General features: G+C 40.2%; 1 protein-coding gene across 1 annotated transcript in view; it reads left to right on the top strand.

Annotated features, from left to right (window-relative positions):
- The first annotated feature begins 12,503 nt into the window (after positions 1 to 12,503).
- LOC115222255 (sodium leak channel non-selective protein-like) overlaps positions 12,504 to 20,687 on the top strand; it is a 114,726-nt gene continuing 106,542 nt past the window's right edge. Inside the window, exon 1 of the mRNA XM_036511248.1 lies at positions 12,504 to 12,695. The gene's annotated coding sequence lies outside the window, so the exon portion shown is untranslated. The remainder of the gene's footprint in view (positions 12,696 to 20,687) is intronic.

Consider the following 20,687-nt stretch of genomic DNA (forward strand, 5'->3'; position numbering starts at 1 on the left):
CAAATACATATATGTGTATACTCTTTTACTTGTTTCAGTCATTTGACTGCGGCCATGCTGGAGCACCGCCTTTCGTCAAGCAAATTGACCCCGGAACTTATTCTTTGTAAGCCCAGTAATTATTCTATCGGTCTCTTTTGCCGAACCACTAAGTGACGAGGACGTAAACACACCAGCATTGGTTGTCAGGCAATGCTAGGGGAACAAACACAGATACACAAACACACACACACACATACATATATATATACATATACATATATACGACGGGCTTCTTTTCAGTTTCCGTCTACCAAATCCACTCACAAAGCATTGGTCGGCCTGGGGCTATAGCAGAAGACACTTGCCCAAGATGCCACGCAGTGGGACTGAACCCGGAACCATGTGGTTGGTTAGCACGCTACTTACCACACAGCCACTCCTGCGCCTATGTATGTATAAAATATATACATACAAGCACACACATATACATGCACACATACACACACTAACACACACATATCTCACACAGGACAAATACAAGACAGGTACACAGATATTAAGCAAGGAATGGAAGATATAGCATCTAATGTTGTCATTCAGATTATCTACAATGGCCCCCATTAAGTCTTTGACTATTTTTTGTCTGTTATCAAAATATTATCTTCATTTACGTTCTTTTTTTTTCTTTTACAAATCGTTTATTTATATATTTATTTTTTTAACTAAGAAATATCTTGCTTCCCTTCAGCCCCACCCCCACGATCACCATCGCTACCACCATCACCACCACCATCACCACCACCACCATGAGCACTACTACCATCACTGCCGCCGCAACCATCGCTGCCACCATCATCACCATAACCGTCACTACTACCGCCACCGTCCCTACCACCAATCACCACTACTGCCATCACAACCTCTACCACCACCATCTGCTACTACAACCACCATTGCCTCTGCTGCTACCACCTTTACCAACACCAATATCATTACCACTGTCACCACCACTATCAACATCGCCATCACCACCACTACTACCACCACCACCACCACCACTACCACCACCACCAACATCATCACCACCACCACCACCACCACTACTACTACCACCACCACCACCACCAACATCATCACCACCACCACCACCAACATCATCACCACCACCATCATCATCACCACCACCACCACTACCACTACCACCAACATCACCACCATCGCCACCACCACCAACAACAACACCACCAACAACAACACCACCAACACCACCATCACCACCACCACTACCACCACCACTGCCGCCACCACCACCACCACCACCACCACTGCCAGCGTTCCCACAATTACATTATCCTTCTGATGTGTTTGTTTAACTTAACTCCAAAAAGTCTGAAAACCTAACTCCATTAGCAACCTCTAATTCCAAGACTCAAGTTTTCTTGTGAGAAATCAAAGAAATATGAATAAGGAAAATAATCCTCACGGTTTTAACCAAAAATACAAAAATACAATACAAAAATATTATACAAAAATGCAAAAAGATGCAAAAATATAATGCAAAGAAAATAACAATAAATAAATAAACAAATAAATTTAAAATAACTAAGTTTAATTTTTTTATTTCCTTTTATTTTTTTATCTATTTTGTATTTTTTTGTGGGGGTGGGGGTGGTTAAAGAATATTTTATCAATTTTTGTTGTTGTTTTGCATTTAGGTTTTCGAATTTCAGTCCATATTTAAGTGGAACAAGGAAACATTTGAGACATTTGGAAAACAGATAAAAGCCAAAATGGTTTGGGAATTTGAAGACTCCAGCTTTGTTGAGCAATAGACATTAATCTAGGTCAGTGCTTTTCAAACTTTTTTGCTGGAGCGGAACCCCAAGGAAACATTCCACTGGCTCGAGGAACCCCTGTGCAATAATTTAATAGTCTTATGCACACATATCTGCACAGGAGAATTAAAAATTACTGCCAATTTTAGCAGTTTTGTAACTTCTTGCGGAAGCCTTGTGAATGGATTTGGTAGACGGAAACTGAAAGAAGCCCATCGTATATATGTGTATATATATATATATGTTTGTGTGTGTGTTTGTCCTCTTAGTATTGCTTGACAACTGATGGTGGTGTGTTTATGTCCCCGTAGCTTAGCGGTTCGGCAAAAGAGACCGATAGAATAAGTACTAGGCTTACAAAGAATAAGTCCTGGGGTCGATTTGCTCAACTAAAAGCGGTGCTCCAGCATGGCCACAGTCAAATGACTGAAACATATAAAAAAAAAAAAAAAAAACTGAGTGACAATATACAGACTCTTATAGATGGTCTGCATTGTTGTTGGTATTGATGTATCTGTCACCATCATCACCACCATTGTCATCGTCGTCATCATCATCATTGTCATCAGCAGCAGCAGCTGCAGCACCGTCACCACCACCACCACCACCACACCACCACCACCACCACCACCACCACCACCACCATGATCGTCACCAAATTAGTGAACCAGTGGCGACCTTATTAATCTAATGATTTACAGAAAAGGTTAACACTTTGATATTGGTAATTGTCATAGAGATATTGTTGTTGCTGTTGTTGTCGTAGTTATAAGGGTGGTGGGAGATGTTGTGATGGTGGTGGCAGTGGTGTGGTGGTGGTGGTGGTAGTGGTGTGGTGGTACTGGTGTGGTGAGGGTGGTGGTAGTGGTATGATGGTGGTAGTGATGTGGTGGTGGTAGTGGTGTGGTGGTGGTGGTGGTAGTGTGTGGTGGTGGTAATGGTGATGTTGTGGTGGTGGTGTGGTGTGATGGTGGTAGTGATGTGGTGGTGGTAGTAATGTGGCGATGGAGATGGTAGTGGTGTGATGATGGTGATTGATGCTGTTGTTGGTTTGGTAGTAGTAGTAGTGTTGTTGTTGTATGGCAGTAGGAGTAATGGTTAGTGATGTTCTTGTGGTGGTGGTTGCGGCAGTCAAGTATGTGGTGGTCAAGGTTACGGTGTGGCATGGCTACAATGTTGATGATAAAGTGCGGATGTTGTGTCAGATGTCAATGTGATGCAGAGTAGAGGATACAGTATTGTTGTTTAAGGTAATATGATGTGGTATTTTACTGATGTGTTGCTGGTATAGTATAGAACAGTGTGATGTAGTGTACATGAAGTGGTGTGACTGATGTGGGGGAAGTGTAGCGTGATGTCATGCTATGTGGTACATTGTTGTTTAGTAGAGTGGGTCAGATATGTGGAGGCATTATTTAGTGTGATACGAGGCAGCAAGCTGGCAGAGTTGTTAGCATGCTGGATGAAATGCTTAGAGGTATTTTGTCTGCCGCTACGTTCTGAGTTCAAATTCCGCCGAGGTCGACTTTGCCTTTCATCCTTTCGGGGTCGATAAATTAAGTACCAGTTATGCACTGGGGTCGATATAAACGACTTAATCGGTTTGTCTGTCCTTGTTTGTCCCCTCTGTGTTTAGCCCCTTGTGGGTAGTAAAGAAATAGGCATTTCGCCTGTCACTACATTCTGAGCTCAAATTCTGCCGAGGTCGACTTTACCATTCATCCTTTCTGGGTTGATAAATTAAGTACCAGTTGCGTAGTGGGGGCAATGTAATTTACTATCCCCCTCCCCAAAACTTCAGGCCTTATGCCTATAGTGGAAAGGATTATTTTGTGTGATGTAGTTGACGTTGTGTGATTGGTGTTGTGAGTTTGACGTTGTGTGGTTAGTGTTGTTTGATTGATGTGAGTTTGATGTTGTGTGATTGAGTACAGTAGCTGACATTGTGTGGAGATGTTGTGTGGTTGATGTTGTATGATTGGTGTCGTGAGTTTGATGTTGTGTGATGATTGAGTTGTGTAGTCATCATCATCATTGTTCGACCGTGGTCGAGACAATGGAATTTACTATGTTACGCCAGACTTCACGGTCCATCATAGCATTACGGAGGTCCTGTTACTGGATGCCTGTATCCCTGGAGATTACATCAGGGTATGAAAGTGTGCGCCCTCTGGTATCGCGAGCAGATGGCTTCCAGAGGAGAAGAGTAGAAATTACCTCGTTTTCGGCTCTGCAACAATGTCCAGCAAACTGGACTCTTCTACCTTTCACAAGAGATGATACAGGTGGTAATTTCCCATATATTTGTACTTTGGTTGGATGACGCTTCCACAAGAGATTTTGAGCTCTCATAAGGAGACGAGTGTAAGTTCCATCCAACCACCTCTCAAGCTTCTTTGACATGTAGTTGACATTGTGTGGAGATGCTGTGTGGTTGACATTGTGTGATTGGTTTTGTGCAATTGGTCGATGTTGTGTGGTTGATGCTGTGTCATTGATATTGTTTGATGTTGTGTGGTTAGTGTTGTGAGATTAAAAAGGTAAGCTAAAGTTACCTTCTCAAGTCATGCTGATTCATAAGGGCCAGTTTCCTGGTTTCATGGACTAACACACCTGGATGGGACACCGGTCCATCGCAGGATTACTCATTTTTGCCAGCTGAGTGAACTGGAGCGACGTGAAATGAAATGTTTTACTCAAGAACACAACACACCACCCAGTCCAGGAATCGAAACCACAACCTTATGTTCATGAGTCCAATACCATAACGACTAAGCCACATATTCTATGTACTATTCATGCACTTTTGGTTACTTCTTCTGATGAGCTTTAGTGCACCTGGGTACTCTATACAATAAGTTCATTATTTCTATATCATTAATGCGATTCTCTATCATTTAATGTTGAAACATATCATTTATTCATGCTGAGAGTTGCTGAAGCATGGAACAAACTGCTGGCATCAGTTGTTAGTTGTCGGAGCACTGCATCCTTCAAAACTTCCATGCTTCCTGAGATTCGCCAACACTACACCTGATTTTCTCCCCTCCATACACACGCAAGCATGTATCTGACTCATACACAGTTTACTTCCCAGACATTTGTACATTACTGCACATGCTTTATACACACTTTTGGCAAGTTGTGGTGCACCTGAGCACTGTATACAATAATTTCATTATTATTATTATTATTGTGGCATGCAAAAAACACCATCCGGGCGTGGCCGTTTGCCAGCCTCGTCTGGCACCTGTGTCGGTGGCACATAAAAAGCACCCACTACACTCACGGAGTGGTTGGCGTTAGGAAGGGCATCAAGCCGTAGAAACACCGCCAGATCTGACTGGCCTGGTGCAGCCTTCTGGCTTCCCAGACCCCAGTTGAACCGTCCAACCCATGCTAGCATGGAAAGCGGACGCTAAACGATGATGATGATGATGATGATGATGATGATTATTATTTTATTCATTCAATGAAGCCAGCTACTGTTTAATGTGATCAGCTATTGTTTAATGTGGCCTTCTATCAGTTATTGTGATCAAATATCATTTTTGCCAATTCTTTTCTCTCTGCAGAAATGAAATATCAAAAACACATTACAGCAATTAGGTTTTTTTGTTATAGAACTGCTGCTGGATGGATGATTGACATTCTGGAGAGAACTTGGAGAACCAATCAGCTATGTAACCATTCTCTCCAGCACCAGCTTCACTTGTCTCAAAACAACACAAAAACAACTTCATTCTTCATCAATGGCAGCTATCTTATTGATTTCACTTTCATTACAGTACATTTGCATAATTGATAATAACAATAAGTTTGTTGTTGTTGTTGTTATTATTTTTAATATTTACAAATAATGAAGGTGGCAAATTAGAAACACTGTTAACATGCGAGGGTGGCAAGCAGGCAGAATCGTTAGCATGCCGGGCGAAATGCTTAGTGGTATTTTGTCTGCCGTTACGTTCTGAGTTCAAATTCTGCCGTGGTCGACTTTGCCTTTCATCCTTTCGGTGGTCGATTAAATAAGTACCAGTTATGCACTGGGGTCGATAAAATCAACTTAATACGTGTGTCTGTCCTTGTTTGTCCTTTCTGTGTTTAGCCACTTGTGGGTAGTAAAGAAATAGGTATGCATGTCTGCTGTTACATTCTGAGTTCAAATTCCGCCAAGGTCGACTTTGCCTTTCATCCTTTCTGGGTCGATAAATTAAGTACCAGTTACGCACTGGGGTCGATGTAATCGACTTAATCCCTTTGTCTGTCCTTGTTTGTCCTCTCTGTGTTTAGCCCCTTGTGGGTAATAAAGAAATAAGAACTGTTAACACACTGGATAAAATGCTTAGTGGTATTTCATCCATATTTATGTTCTGAGTTCAAATTCTGCTAGTATTGACCTTGCCTTTTTATCCCTTTTGAGGGTTGATAAAACAAGAACCAGTTGAGCACTGGGGTTGATTTAATTAACTTAGCCCCTCCCCTTAAACTGCTGGCCTTATACCAAAATTTGGAACCAATATTTACAAATGGTTAAAGTGATGTCCTGACAGAAAGGTTAGAATGTTTGACTAAATGTTTTGCAGTATGAGCTGATGAGAGAAGGCTCCACAGGGTTCCTTGACCTACTAGAAATACCTGTCAAATCTCCCTTAGATCACACTATACTGTCTTAAAAATAGATGGTCTCATTGGTTTATGTAGTCCTTTTTATACTCCAAAACGATAGACTTGTCAAGCCTCAGTCCAAACTTTCCACACACATGCACACCACAAAATTTTGATTGTAGATCAAAGCTGACCTAAGCCTAAATGACAGCAACAACCATTTTGCAGTTTTAACTTCATTATTTCTTTTTTTTTTTTTTTTCACTCAAGAGATCATCGATACCTGTAAAAGGCATGAAACGTGGCTTTCAACTGGTGATGGAAGTGCTCCACCATTCCATTAGGTGCAGGATGATAACTGGTAGTACAGATCCGTTGAGTACCAATGGTTTTTGTGAGTTCTGAAAAAAAGATGAGATTCAAATTGTGTACCACAGTCTGTAGTAATGGTGATAGGAACACCGTAACATGATATCCAACCAGCTATGAGGGCTTGCGCTATTCAGCAGAAATATTGCTTAGCAAGATGATTCCAGGCCATCAGGTCAAATGGTCAATGCAGGTCAGGATGTAAGAATATTTATGACTGACAGGCCAGGGTCCCACAAGATCAGTATGAGTGTGGGGGAAACGTGCATCAGGAGTACTAAAAGTGCTGAAAGGGATGTGTCAGGGCTGGACTAATGTAATAACAATTCTACCAGCTTGCCACTTTACCATAATACTAATAATTCTTTCTACTGGAAGCACAAATTTGGGGGAAGAGACTAAGTCAATTGCATCAACCTCAGTGCGCAATTGGTACTAATTTTATCAATCCCCAAAAGGATGAAAGGCAAAGTCGACCTTGGCAGAATTTGAACTCAGAATGCAATGGCAGATGAAATACTGCTAAGCATTTCGCCTAGCGTGCTAACGATTCTGCCAGCTTGCCACCCTTACCATATTAATAATAATAATAATAATAATAATAATAATAATAATAATAATGATGATGGAGCTAATTAGTTTTTGCTCTTTCTGTACAAAAAAATAAAGGAGGAAAGAGTTGGGGGCGTTGGAACTAGGGCAAACTTTATCAGGAGCATTAAGGTTGATGGTGGTGGTGGTGGTGGTGGCAGCGGTGATGACAATGACAACAGTGATGACGACAACTATGATGATGATGATGATGATGATGATGATATAGTTTGCAACAATAACGATGATGTTGATGCTGTTAGAAAAGATGGCAGTGGCAGTAGTTGCGATAACAACCATTATTATGATGAGGATGTGATGTGATAATGACAACCAAATCCATCTAAGCACATCGACAATAAGAACAACAATAGTAACAATGAATATGACAACAATAATCATTTTTAGTTGTTCCAGAGTGAGAAAAAAAAAAGGTGAGGGGTGGAGGAAGAGGGGGAGTGGGTGTTGGAACTCTGGAAAGGTCAACAGTGTCAAGGAGATCAGTTTCCAGTCTGGTGAAATGAACGATAATTCTTTTATATGAAACAGAAAAATTTCATTAGAAATCACTCAATAATTGCCAGCTCTGCTTATATACACTGCTTATATACATGCAGATACATGGATGTGTGTGTGTGTGTGTGTGTGTGTGTGTCCATATATGTAAGTGACTGGAATAAATATCTCATAAACATAACAGGTTCAATGATGAAGTATAATTCCAGTTAATGGGATAATAATAATAACAACAACAACAATAATAATAATTATTATTATTATTATTTCAAATTTTTGCCACATGGGCAGCTTGTGAGAGGTGGGGATGAGTGAATTACACCGACCCCAGTGTTCAACTGGTACTTATTTTATCGACCTCGAAAGGATAAAAGGCAAAGTCGACTTCAGTGGAATTTGAACTTAGAATGTAAAGACAGGCGAAATGCCGCTAAGCATTTTTCCCAGTTTGCTAACGATTCTGCCAGCTGACAACAACGATGATGATAATAATGATGATGATGATGATGAATGATTTCTTATTTCTTTATTGCCCACAAGGGGCTAAACATAGAGGGGACAAACAAGGACAGACAAACGGATTAAGTCGATTACATCGACCCCAGTGCGTAACTGGTACTTATTTAATCGACCCCGAAAGGATGAAAGGCAAAGTTGACCTCGGTGGAATCATGATGAATGATTTCTTTCAATGGCCACAAGGGCCGAGGACATGGAGAACAATATCAAAGGATGAGATACAACAAACAAAACACACACACACAAAAAAAAACATGGGGTTTACATCAATCAAAGGGAGACACTTTGTTGAAAAGACAGAAAACACAAAGAATTCAATGCATTGATCTCTGGCTCTATCATGGCCCCCAAATCACATAGAAGAATGGTGACCATAACTGGAAATACTGAGAATGTTGAAGCAAGAACTGGAATGTGAGTCAAGCCTCAAACATTTTAAGCTTATCAGGAAAGCTAAAGCCATGTCCAGATGTATTAAACTGAAAGTTTTCAATGACATCTTGCTATATAGTTCTGTAAAATATGTTGTCCTCGATAGGACAAATATCTTCAGAAACGTCCAAACATTCATTAACACGTGACCCAGAAACATCCTAAACATTAGATATCCAGAAATGGTGAACAACAAAGACTGCTGGGCCAAAGACAAGTAGGAACCATTAGCCAACAAACAGCAAGACACACATAGAAATAAGTAGGGTATACACTATCTGGGTATGTGAACATCTTTGTATCCATGTATCTATGAATATATATACACACACACACATATACATATATATATATATATATATATGTGCATATATATATATATGTGTGTGTGTGTGTGTATATATATATTGAGACTCCATTTGGTGATGTTGGACCATGAGATTGCACCTAGAAAGTTACCCTCCTAGGCACAAGTCTGGGTAAGGTTGTTTATGGAAGACCAGTAGTCGCCCATGCATACCAGCCTCCCCTCTCTACGCAACCAGTGTTGTTCAAGAGAAAGGCAGAGGGGCCGATACAGTTTGGCACCAGTGACATCGCAACTCATTTCTACAGCTGAGTGAACTGGAGCAACGTGAAATAAAGTGCCTTGCTCAAGAACACAACACACAGCCCAGTCTGGGATTCGCACTCACAACCTTACGATCATAAGCTCGACTCTCTAACCACTGAGCCATGCGCCCTCACATAATATATATATATATGTATATATGTATATGTATGTATGTATGCATGTATGTATATATATGATTATATAAGTAAAAAGCAAGAGATTACCCTAAAACGATTACCAGTTTGCACTCAGGTAGGTATTCAAAATATGTTTTTTAATAGTTAATATATAAATTCAATAAAGTTCTTATAAGATAAGAACTTAGGTGAATATCCTGTTGGATAATTCTGAAAATATTTCCTTAACCATAAAGGTTTCCTGGAGTATAAATATTGACAATATTAAAAATAAAGATTACTCCAAAGTAGCAACAGCATTACTTTTAATTCTATGATTATATCCTGCCTTTTAAGACCAACACATGTTGCACCAATTAGTAATCGTTGTAATTGCAACCCTACTATAAAATGGTGCAGTCTCTTCAAGGTCTTAATTTGATATCCTCAGTGCAATTGAAACATGTGTTGGTCTTAAAAGGCAGGATATAATTATAGAATTAAAAGTAATGCTATTGCCATACACACACACACATATGATGGGTTTTTTTTCAGTTTTTCAGTTTCCCCTCTATCAAGTCCACTTACAAGGTTTTAGTTGGCCCAAGGCTATAATAGAAGACACTAGTAGAAGACTGGACCTCGAACCATGTGGTTGGGAAGGAAATTTCTTACCACACACCTATGCTTGCTTCCTAAAAAAATGCAACTCTCTACAAAACTCACCTGACATTTATATTTATTCAAACATCCTTGACTGCATTCAAACAAAGTAGTTTGCATGATTGACATGGAGTTGTTAACCAATGTTCTAGCTTTTGAGCCACAAATATCCTAACCCTTCATTCTACTACTATAGTGGCCTCTGATCTTTAGAGTTGGATGGTCTTGTGCCACTTCCACCTGGGTACATGCAACTCACTTGTTTCTCCTTTCATTACCCATATTATGTCTACCCTTTCAATCCCTTCCCTCCTAATTACTACACTACACCCAATCCTTCTAGAATTCCCTTTCTACTTAAGTTGTTCCTTCATCTGTCAACGGACAGTAGTTCAAGTACACCAACTGCATCGATTTCCATATCCTTGATCTTAGAGGGTCTTTGCAGGACCTTCCCCTTCTTCCAAACCAGACAAAGATCCACTTACTTTCCATCTCACACACTCAGTATTTTCCCATTTTACTTTTTGCTAAATGCTCCCTTTATCTCCACTCTTTCCCTGTTCATCCTTTCCATTCTGTCAATGACAGACCCCCCCCACCACCACTGCTTCAGTTCAGCCTTCTTTGCGCCTTAGACTTTGTGTCTTATAGTACCTATGTACTTTAGATACCTTGTAATCTAAGGTACCTATGTACTTCAGACCTTGTCCCTGTGAATCTCTCACACATTGCCCACATTCTACATCACCTGTGCTGCCATCTATCACGTCATTGACCATGGGCCTAGGAACAGGGGGTGCAAGCATACCTCCCAGAATTGTTTGGGGGTACAAAATTAAAATTTGTGCCCCTACTAATATTTCTCAGGTTTAGGAAACAGTGCATAAAATGCGATCTGTAAAAAGAAGCTTGAAGTTAGATTTCTTCTCGAAGGACAAGGAACAAACATTTAAAAAAATAAAACAAGAAAATTTTGTTTACAAAAAATTTCGGGTTTGCATCCCCTAAGGAAATTTTGTTCCCTACCCAATGTCCTTGACCCATCCTATTTCCTTCACCTTTATTCTTCCAAGCTGATTTTCATCATTAACCACAACTGTGTGTTCGCCATTCACTGATTCCCTTCTTATTCCCACCTCAATCCATCTGCCACTCTCCTTTCACACTCTTATTATATTACCTACCCATTCTCCCTGTCCAGTCCACTGGATTATTTCTCTAAAGTTCGTCTTTCTGACATCTCGGCATCATCTCTCCTCTTCCAACTGGAGTGGCTATGTACATCTCTACTGCAAAATACCTGTTTCTATCCCCCTATCATACTTTAGTCACTCATCACTTGGTATAAGGCCACCTCCCTCAATACTACACCCATTCAGCTGAGGGGTCTTGTCTAGCGAGTTATTCGGTGACCCCACTTATGTTGGCGCCATCTAAGAAACACCCAGTTATCTGTGAAGTAGTTAGCATCAGGAAGGGTATCCAGCTGTAGAAGCCGTGCCAAAGCAGACATGGGAGATTAGCACAGGCCTCTGGCTTGTTGGTGCTTTTCAACGATCCAACCCATGCCAGCATGCAAAAAGGGACGTTAAACGACGACGATGACCACACACACAAACACACAGTTGTTTATTTATCTATCTTACATTACATTTTGGTGTATGGTCGTGTGATAGTCTGTATGTTGTAAGATATGTGCTTACGTATGCCCATACGTAATCGCATTAATATAATTTGTGTCTTTGTATACATTTACATAACGATAGATATACATGTGTACATGTTTATGTGTGTGTGTGTGTATTCTTAAAAAGTCATTCATCTTCTCAAAGTTGAATATTGATATATTCCATCGAACATTAAGGAAAACGAACCAACAAACTATGTTAACTTTCTGCTATGTTTCAGGAAGTCTATTTATGGTCTGAAACGATAAACTTCACGTCAAGGTGTGTGTTTCAGAAATTGAAATTTAAAAAAAATAGGTCAAATACCGCTCTCTCTCTCTCTCTCTCCTCTCTCTCTCTCTCTCGCTCTATCTCCTTTCTCAAAAGACAAAAACACAATATATATATATTAATTTACACAGCATAACTGAATGAAAAAAAACTTATGTTTTATAATGACTTTAATATACACGCGCAATTATTTTATAATTGTGTTACGGTAATTTCGTTGTGACAGAGCAGACGAAAAAAATATTTGGTGCGGACCTGAAAACGCTTACTTCCTCTGCTAAATGTTGTTGATAGCATCCGGGTTACTGGCGGAAACTAGGCAAGCAGACGACTTCCTGTTCCGCCATCGGGATGCGATTTATAAGTACGTTTGATTCATTTTTAAACCAATTTCTCTCGTCTTTCTTCACAACCGAATATTCCTTTCATATGTTGACGCAGCCACTTTACCTGTCCAGACAAGCCTGAGGACGTTCCTACCTTGATTTACAAGGTGAGACAGCCGACATTTTCTTTGCTCACATCTTATACAACCCTCTTTTTTCTTGTCCCACCTCACCTGTCCCTCTCTCTCTCTGTATATATATGTATATATATATAATATATGTATGTATAATATACACACACGTTTCCCTTGTCTTTCTCCTTCATTTTTAATCTCTCAGCCTCCTTTCGTCTCTTGTCATTCCTTCATTCCTTCTTTTTCCCCGTCTTCTTTCTCCTTCCTCCCTTTCCACCATACATCTCTGTTTCTCTCGTAATCTCTTTCCTTCCTTTCTCTCTTTACTCCTTCTTATCTCCTTCTCCATCTCCCCCCCCCCCATCTTACTCCTTTCCTTACCTACATTTCTCCATTCTCTCTTCACCCACCTTCCTTCCTTCCTTTCTCTCTCTCTCATTCTCTCCGTATCTCTCTTAGTCTTTCTCTTCGCCAGCTTCCTCTCACGTCCCCCCTCCCTTCTCCGTCCGCGCACCTCTCTCTCTCTCTATCTCTGTTCCTTCATCACTTCTCCCTTCCCTCCACTCCCTCTCTATCCAAAAGTCACAATCACAGCCTTTCCAATGGCCTGACCTGGTACCTGGTACAGCTTTTATTCTCTGTGTTTCTATTATTATTATTAGGTAAGAAAAACCAAACTGTCGTCATTGATGGACTCAAGGATCTTCCAACTGTTGCCATTCCCCGTTCTTTAAACTGTTGCCGTTTCTCTTTTGTTGTTGTTATTGTTATTTAACCCCGAGTCAGCCCCGTTGAAGCAGGACATTCCCGCCCTGACCATCTCATCTTTTTGTCTAACTACATTGTTCAGTGTGTCCTTTTTTTCTTCTTTTCTTCGAGGACGATAAAGCGATTCGGGAAGATTTGGCTGTTGTTTCTAGCAAATTGTGCGACCACATAGGGGCTACTTTTTTTCGTTGTTGTTGCTGTTAATGTCGTTCACAATCATCACTTTATCCCAACTTCTTTATTTTATAATTTCATAGTTCTTTTCTCACCTTGTTGAGCCCCAGTTCAGCCCCTATTAAGCAGCAACCCTTCGATCAGAGCCAGTTCCACCGTTGACCATGTCCTTTCCTATGATTCCTATATCTAGAATTTTAAGACGATAGCAGAGTGAGTTGAGGGGGTTTCTGCTATTATTTCTAGCAGATCACTATTTTTATTGTCACTATTCACCTTGTCTAAACCCTTCCCCATCCTAACTCAGTTGTCACTTTCCACCGTCTCTTAATTACTGAATTCCAGGTAAACCTCTGATCAAACACACTTATGATCAAATCAAAGACTTTCCAACTGTGACCATCCCATATTTTTTTCATTCATTCAAACATAGTATATCGCAGAACTGCATCACCTAATTCTTTCTTTTCGTTTGTAAAGACATTAAAGTGATTCGAAGGAGATTTTGGCTGCTGTTTCTCGCTGATCGACCGACTACGTAGAAACTCCATCGAACACGAAGAGACGTTTCCTCTTGGTATAATATTACGGTTTCTTGAATCCCTCCTTCTTCTTCCTCACCCGCAAAAACTTCACCTTCAAAACCGATTCCACGTTCGTTCCTACCGTTTTTGTCTTTCACTCTCCTTTAATGACCGCAGTAGTCTCTTGTAAACAGATTCATCCAAACACCACCTTTAAATACCCATTTATAACGGCACGAGGTGGCGAGGGTGCACTGAATTCCCCCCAAATAACGACCCTACCACCTTAAGTAAGAAAGGTCACATTGGACTGTTATAGTCCTACATATTTTGTAAGAAGACGGAATGGTAACGACTAGAATGCCTTTGATCAGAGGTCTGTTCAATCAGGATTTACCTGGGGCTAAACAAGATCAACACCACTTGTGTACCTGTATGTGTGAATTTGTGTATACATCTCTTGATACATGTATATACATACAAATATACATACAAATATACGTACACAGAACATTAGTGTGTAGGGAAAGAGAAGGGTGGAGGGGCAGTGGGTGTCTTTTTTTTTATTTTTTATTTATTTTTATTGTTCTTTAGTTTCTCGTTTTATTTCTTACATCAAAAGTAATTTCTTTCTTTCCCCCTTGGTTCAATATCTCAGGGTTTGTAGGAGAGAGAGGTAGGGAATTGAGATTCCGTGACATTCATTCTGTTCGCCGTATAAAATGGCTCCAACCGAGAATAATAATAATAATAATAATGGTTTCAAATTATGGCACAAGGCCAGCAATTTTCGGGGAAAGTGGTATAAGTCGATTACATCTACTCCAGTGCTCAACTGGTACTTGTCTTATCGACCCCGAAAGGAGGAAAGGTAAAGTCGACCTCGGCGGAATTTGAGCTCAGAACGTAAAGACAGACGAAATACCGTTAACAATAATAATAATAATAATGTTTATAATTTTGACACAATGATAATTTAGGTACAAAACCAACAGTTTTGAAGTGTGAGGTTAGTCGATACCATCGACCCAGTCTTTGACTGCTACTTTATTTTATCGATCCGAAAAAGGACACTGTTTGACATCGGCGAGATTTGAAAGCACCAAAGTCAACTTCGCCTTTCTTCCTTTCGGGGGTCGATAAATTAATAATAATAATAATAGTAACAACAACAACAATAATGATAATAATCGTAACGAATTTTTAAGCACAAGGCCAGTGATTTCGAGAGGGTGGATGGTAGGCGATACCAGCGACTCCAGTACTTCACTGGTACTTGGGTCGATACCATCGACTGTTTCCCCCCCCCCTACTCCACCTCAAAACTGGCCTCATGCCTAACCAAATTAGAAACCATTATCTTTATTAATAGGTGTATCTGCGTTTGATGCTTTTCTTCCTCTATTTTTAATATCGATTTCTTCGATGGATATCGTATTTGGACATAAGATTTATGGGGTAATAGAACGAAGTGGGGTGGCGGGGAGGAGGAAGGTGTGACGTTCAGACAGCCTCGAAGAAGGGCAAAAGTTGAAATCGGATAGCGATTACGGTTTTATTGAGAACTTCACCGTCTCGTTTCGACTTTCGCACACGTAGACGATGAATAAATTGCTTTTTCAACATCAGTTAATCACAGCCAAAATCTGTCGGGAAGTGGGAACGTGGATTAATGATCTTTATGCCTTTTCCAAGGTCGTTAGTGACGTAATTGGAAATTGTTCCAACTTGGAATCGAAACCAGTGCCTTGATCCTTAATCACCCAGAATTTACTACGACTGCATCATAGCCTCTTATCATTGAGTCCCTATCTTTGCGTGTATGTAAAAAAATGAGGGTGTTATAATCGAGTGACACTATTTCAATATATTATTGATATTTATTTTATCGATACCAGGGGCCAACTTTGGCACGGTTTAAATTCAGAACGGTACTGCATCGCATCGAACTAAATACAACTGAAGTATCTAGGTTGATGCTGGTGGGTTTCTATCTCAGGCCACAAGAAAAAAGAAAATCTTCATCGTCATTTATCTTATCAACCCACTCGTTAATATGTTGTGGCCACTCTCTGCTACAACGGGTTCTGCTTGGCACCCTCAATACCCGCTCACTATATCCACCTGCCTTTGTTTAACTCGTCGTTTCTAGCACAGACATTGTGTAACACTTCACTTGACAAACCACCCGCCCTTTCTAAAACCCTTTCGAAACTCAGTGCATTACCTCCCATCTGTGCAGCCTTAAACTGTGGATGTCAATACCTTATATTGACTTATTTGTCCTCTCTTCACCCGCCCCCCAGTTTGCTCCTGAAACGGTCCCAGGTACATATCCCCTCTTCCTTAATGTATGCGTGTGCATAAAAAGGTCCCTTGGTCAATACCATCACCCACTCGTCGCTTGTATAGACCTCTGTTATGTAATGTGTCGATAGATAAGCCGAAATCTTCTTTTATTGTTACTATTTATTTTAGACCGGGAGATTCCAGGACTTCGTCCACTGTAGTTTTACCGTTTTTCTTTCTTTAAGACGATAGTATATGATGTGAAAAAGATCTAGCTGCTATTTCAAGCAGTCCTCGTTGTCACACCGAGAGTTCTTCATTGATTCTGGGCAAACGAATGGTGTGAGGTGGTTCCAACGTTTTCCCATCGAAGTGAAGCTAATTGGCCTCTAAACTCGCAACCGAAACCGCGCACCGGTTCGTCTTGTCTTATTAAACACTGCCTATTGTTCCACGTTGCTTTTTACACTTATTAAGAAAACGTTTACTACTTAGCGATGGAAGTAAACAAGATGAGGTGGCCTCTACCTCTAATGCACAATGTACAAGAAACGAAACTTTGTTGCGTTGTTTAATCTTTGATTATTCTCGTTAAAGGACACGCGCACACAGGCACACTTACGTAGACACACCCACACACGTTCTTATTGATTATATATATATATATATATATATATATATATATATATATATATATATATATATATAGGGAGAATTCACAAAAAGAAAACACAAGACGAAGACAGGTGGTGTAGACATTATTATATCATATAGTCTGCATAATGTTACATAGTATTCATTAGTGTTCTATTAAACTACACTTATGTATGTATACACGCACTCTCTAGCACTTAAGCAATTTATTTACGTATGGATTATTTATATTATTCCTTTGTAAGACAGCTTTCGCTATCACTCTCTTTTTATATTGTAATATATATATATGTAGGGGATTCTTTTTTTTTTCTTTCTAGAATCGTAAATTTTCGTTCTTTGAAAAATTAGAATATTTTGGAAAAAAAAATTAAGTGGGAGGAAAAATTGCCCCTTTTCCTTTCCCGTGAAGTATAAGGACTTCGAGGGATAGCCGTTCCAATCTCGCCTATGTGTCTGTGTGTGTGTGTGTGAATGCGCGCACACGCACAAAATCCGAGTCTGCTTCCTACAAGCTATGTTACCATGGCAGCCTGGGCATACGTGCAGGTTTGACAGTTTATTATTATTTTTTTCTTTTGACACTTGTTGACATGCCTGTGTGTATCCACATGTGTTTCTGTGTTTTAATACGATTGCCATTAATATACGGTATCAAAAAACAATTCCCTCCTGTGTTCGTGCCCTTTACCTATCTATTAGAAGGGGCTGTCTTTTAGCCCTAATCTTAATATCCGTAACTAGCTACCTGTACGTTTGCCTACCTATCTTGCTAACCCGTCTGTTTTATCTCTCCATCTATCTGTAGGAAGCCAGCTACGTGTCTATCTATTTAGCCAACCTTCAATGTCTGTCTGGTTTTCTTCGCTTTATCGGGCTGTCTGTTAGTCTGTCTCCATCTCTGCTGATCTTTCTTTATCTCCGACCATTTGAATATCTGTCTATGTCTTATACGTCGGTCTGTCTGTCTGTCTATCTAGTTAACCAGTTATTTATCTCGGTCTAATCTGCTCATGTATCAATTAGTCTGTCGGCCTATCTTCTTCTTTCTTCATCCTTCTTTACATCCGTCACTTTCATTTACCTCTCTCCATCTTCTTAATCTCTCTCCATACTGCCCATCCACCCTCCACACTGCCCACCCAGCCTCACCATCCAGTTCAGTTCTGCTAAACTTTTCCATTCAAGCTCCAAATATTTATCGCTGTCATCTCTAATTTCCTGTTTACCCTACTTAGCTCTCTTAATCTCGCATCTTTCTTCTTCTTTCCTATTATTTGCTCTGTTACTTAATGTCTTTAAGACGATTTCTTAGACTCAACATTAAATTCCAACGTAATTAGATTCTTTCATTCCACTCCTTTCTTCTACTTCTAATCATCATCATCATCATCATCATCATCATCACCACCATCACCATCACTGCACTTTTCATCATCATTAGTATTTGCAGCATCACCTTCGTCTTCATATTCTGCCAAGTTTTCAGACACAGAACAACACATTCATCTTTTTGTGCATACTAACTCTTGAGCCACCACTGCTGAAACTAGTATTGTTGAGAGGCTTTCTATTTGAACAAGAACATGGAAGAGCCGTGCTGATATCTGTGGATGACATCATTATAATAGTCGTAATAGTGAAGTATTCCTCAGAGGTAAAAGTGGTGAGCGCCATTCTAGGAATATGGGACAATGACAAGAGGAGAAATTAACCCAAACTAGCACTATGACCCGGCAACTCCAGGTCATAGTGCCAGTGCATGCATATACAGCTGCGCATGTGCGCACATACACGCGAGTACTGTCCAAATCTCCGACCAATCACATACAGCTAGCTGGCATTCAATTGGCGTATCAAGTTTCGGGCATTTTGATTGGGTTTTGGATAGAAAATTCACAAAAAAGTCACTTCTATTTTTAATGGCTTTGTGGGGTGACTGGGGAAATGTAAAGATGTGCACGAACACCCTTGGACGGTTTTGAATGACCATAGAAAGTGTGAGCCCTCTAACTGAAAAATTGTGGATTTGTATAAAGGACACACACGCAGACATTTTACCGTTTATATATAGAGAGATAAGTCAATGGGTTTGCAAGTTCGTGCTGCCAGCCATCTTCATGGATGTTGGACTAACAGGTAGATTAAGTTGCTTGGAAACCTGTTGTTTGGAGGTCCAAACTAGCCTGACAGAAACTGAGACAAAGTTGTGAGTAAAGTGGCCAGCTTTACACATAGGAGAAGCATCCTTAACCCTTTCGTTACTGTATTTATTTTGAGATGCTCTGTGTTTCTTTTAATTACTTTAAATATAACAAAGAATTTAATAAAATAACTTAGTTATCATTCAGCTAGTGTTAGGAACATAAATTGTGACTAAGGTTTGGTGGAAGATTTTAATTCAAAACTTTTGGAAACAAGACATTTGTACTACAGAGCCAGATTCAGCCGGGTTGGTAATGAAAGGGTTAAAAGATTTGGCAGTGGTTAAAACAGCTACACTACCTTCAACTAATGGTCCGATTATTGCATTTTTCTCCAGTGTTTGCCTAACTAGATTAGAGCATTTGTTCTTTCACTTTTGGAAGAGATGCATTCCACCGGTAACATGGTCTGTCTGCTGCCAATATCTGTGTAGAGGGCTTGGTATCCTCTGGCTGTTGACGCACAGGCGTGCTGAAGATTCAGCATCTGCAAAGGTTTCTAAATTGGTCAGCAGATACGGTTAACCCTTTCGTGACCAACCCGGCTGAAACCAGCCCTGGCTCTGAGTACTAATGTTTTGTTTTCATAAGTTTTGAATTAAAATTTTCCACCAAACCTTAGTCACACTTTATGAAGGATGACTAAGTTGTTTTACTAAATTGTTTGTTATATTTAAAGTAATGCCAGCGCCGCCTCGACTGGCTTCCGTGCCGGTGGCACGTAAACTGCACCAATCTGACCGTGGCCGTTGCCAGCCTCGCCTGGCACCTGTGTGGGTGGCACGTAAAAAGCACCCATTACACTCACGGAATGGTTGGCGTTAGGAAGGGCATCCAGCTGTAGATACCTTGCCAGATAAGACTGGAGCCTGGTGCAGCCTTCTGGCTTCCCAGATCCCCGGTCGAACCGTCCAACCCATGCTAGCATGGAGAACGGACGTTAAACGATGATGATGATGATGATGAAAGAAACACAGAGCATCTCAACAGAAATACAGTAACGAAAGGGTTAAATATGGTTACTTTTTGTCAAGCATGTTTTCTCACAGCTCACTTCTTTGACAGAATTGCAGCCTTAGATTGAGAGAAGACCAAATTAGGTACTTGGTATCTAGAATTTCATCTATCAGTCAGATAATGCATCCAGTGGAATTTCCATATTAGCATTAGCCATATTGAGATGGTTAGTATACCTCACAGACTCCAGTGAATTTCCAGAAATTTCTTACCTGACTGAGACATTGCCAATAAAATTCTACTGGATCAAAAATGTCATCACACAAGTCAGTCTCTGATGTATACAGAATGATGTAATTACTCTGTATACACTCATTTAGTGTCCAAGCGTTGGCAATTGCAAAGTTTTCATTAAACAGCTGTTGTTGTTTGTAGGGCATATCCAATTATCTGTT

The sequence above is a fragment of the Octopus sinensis genome, linkage group LG19 (assembly GCF_006345805.1).
Source record: "Octopus sinensis linkage group LG19, ASM634580v1, whole genome shotgun sequence".
NCBI classification, from domain to species: Eukaryota; Metazoa; Mollusca; class Cephalopoda; order Octopoda; family Octopodidae; genus Octopus; species Octopus sinensis.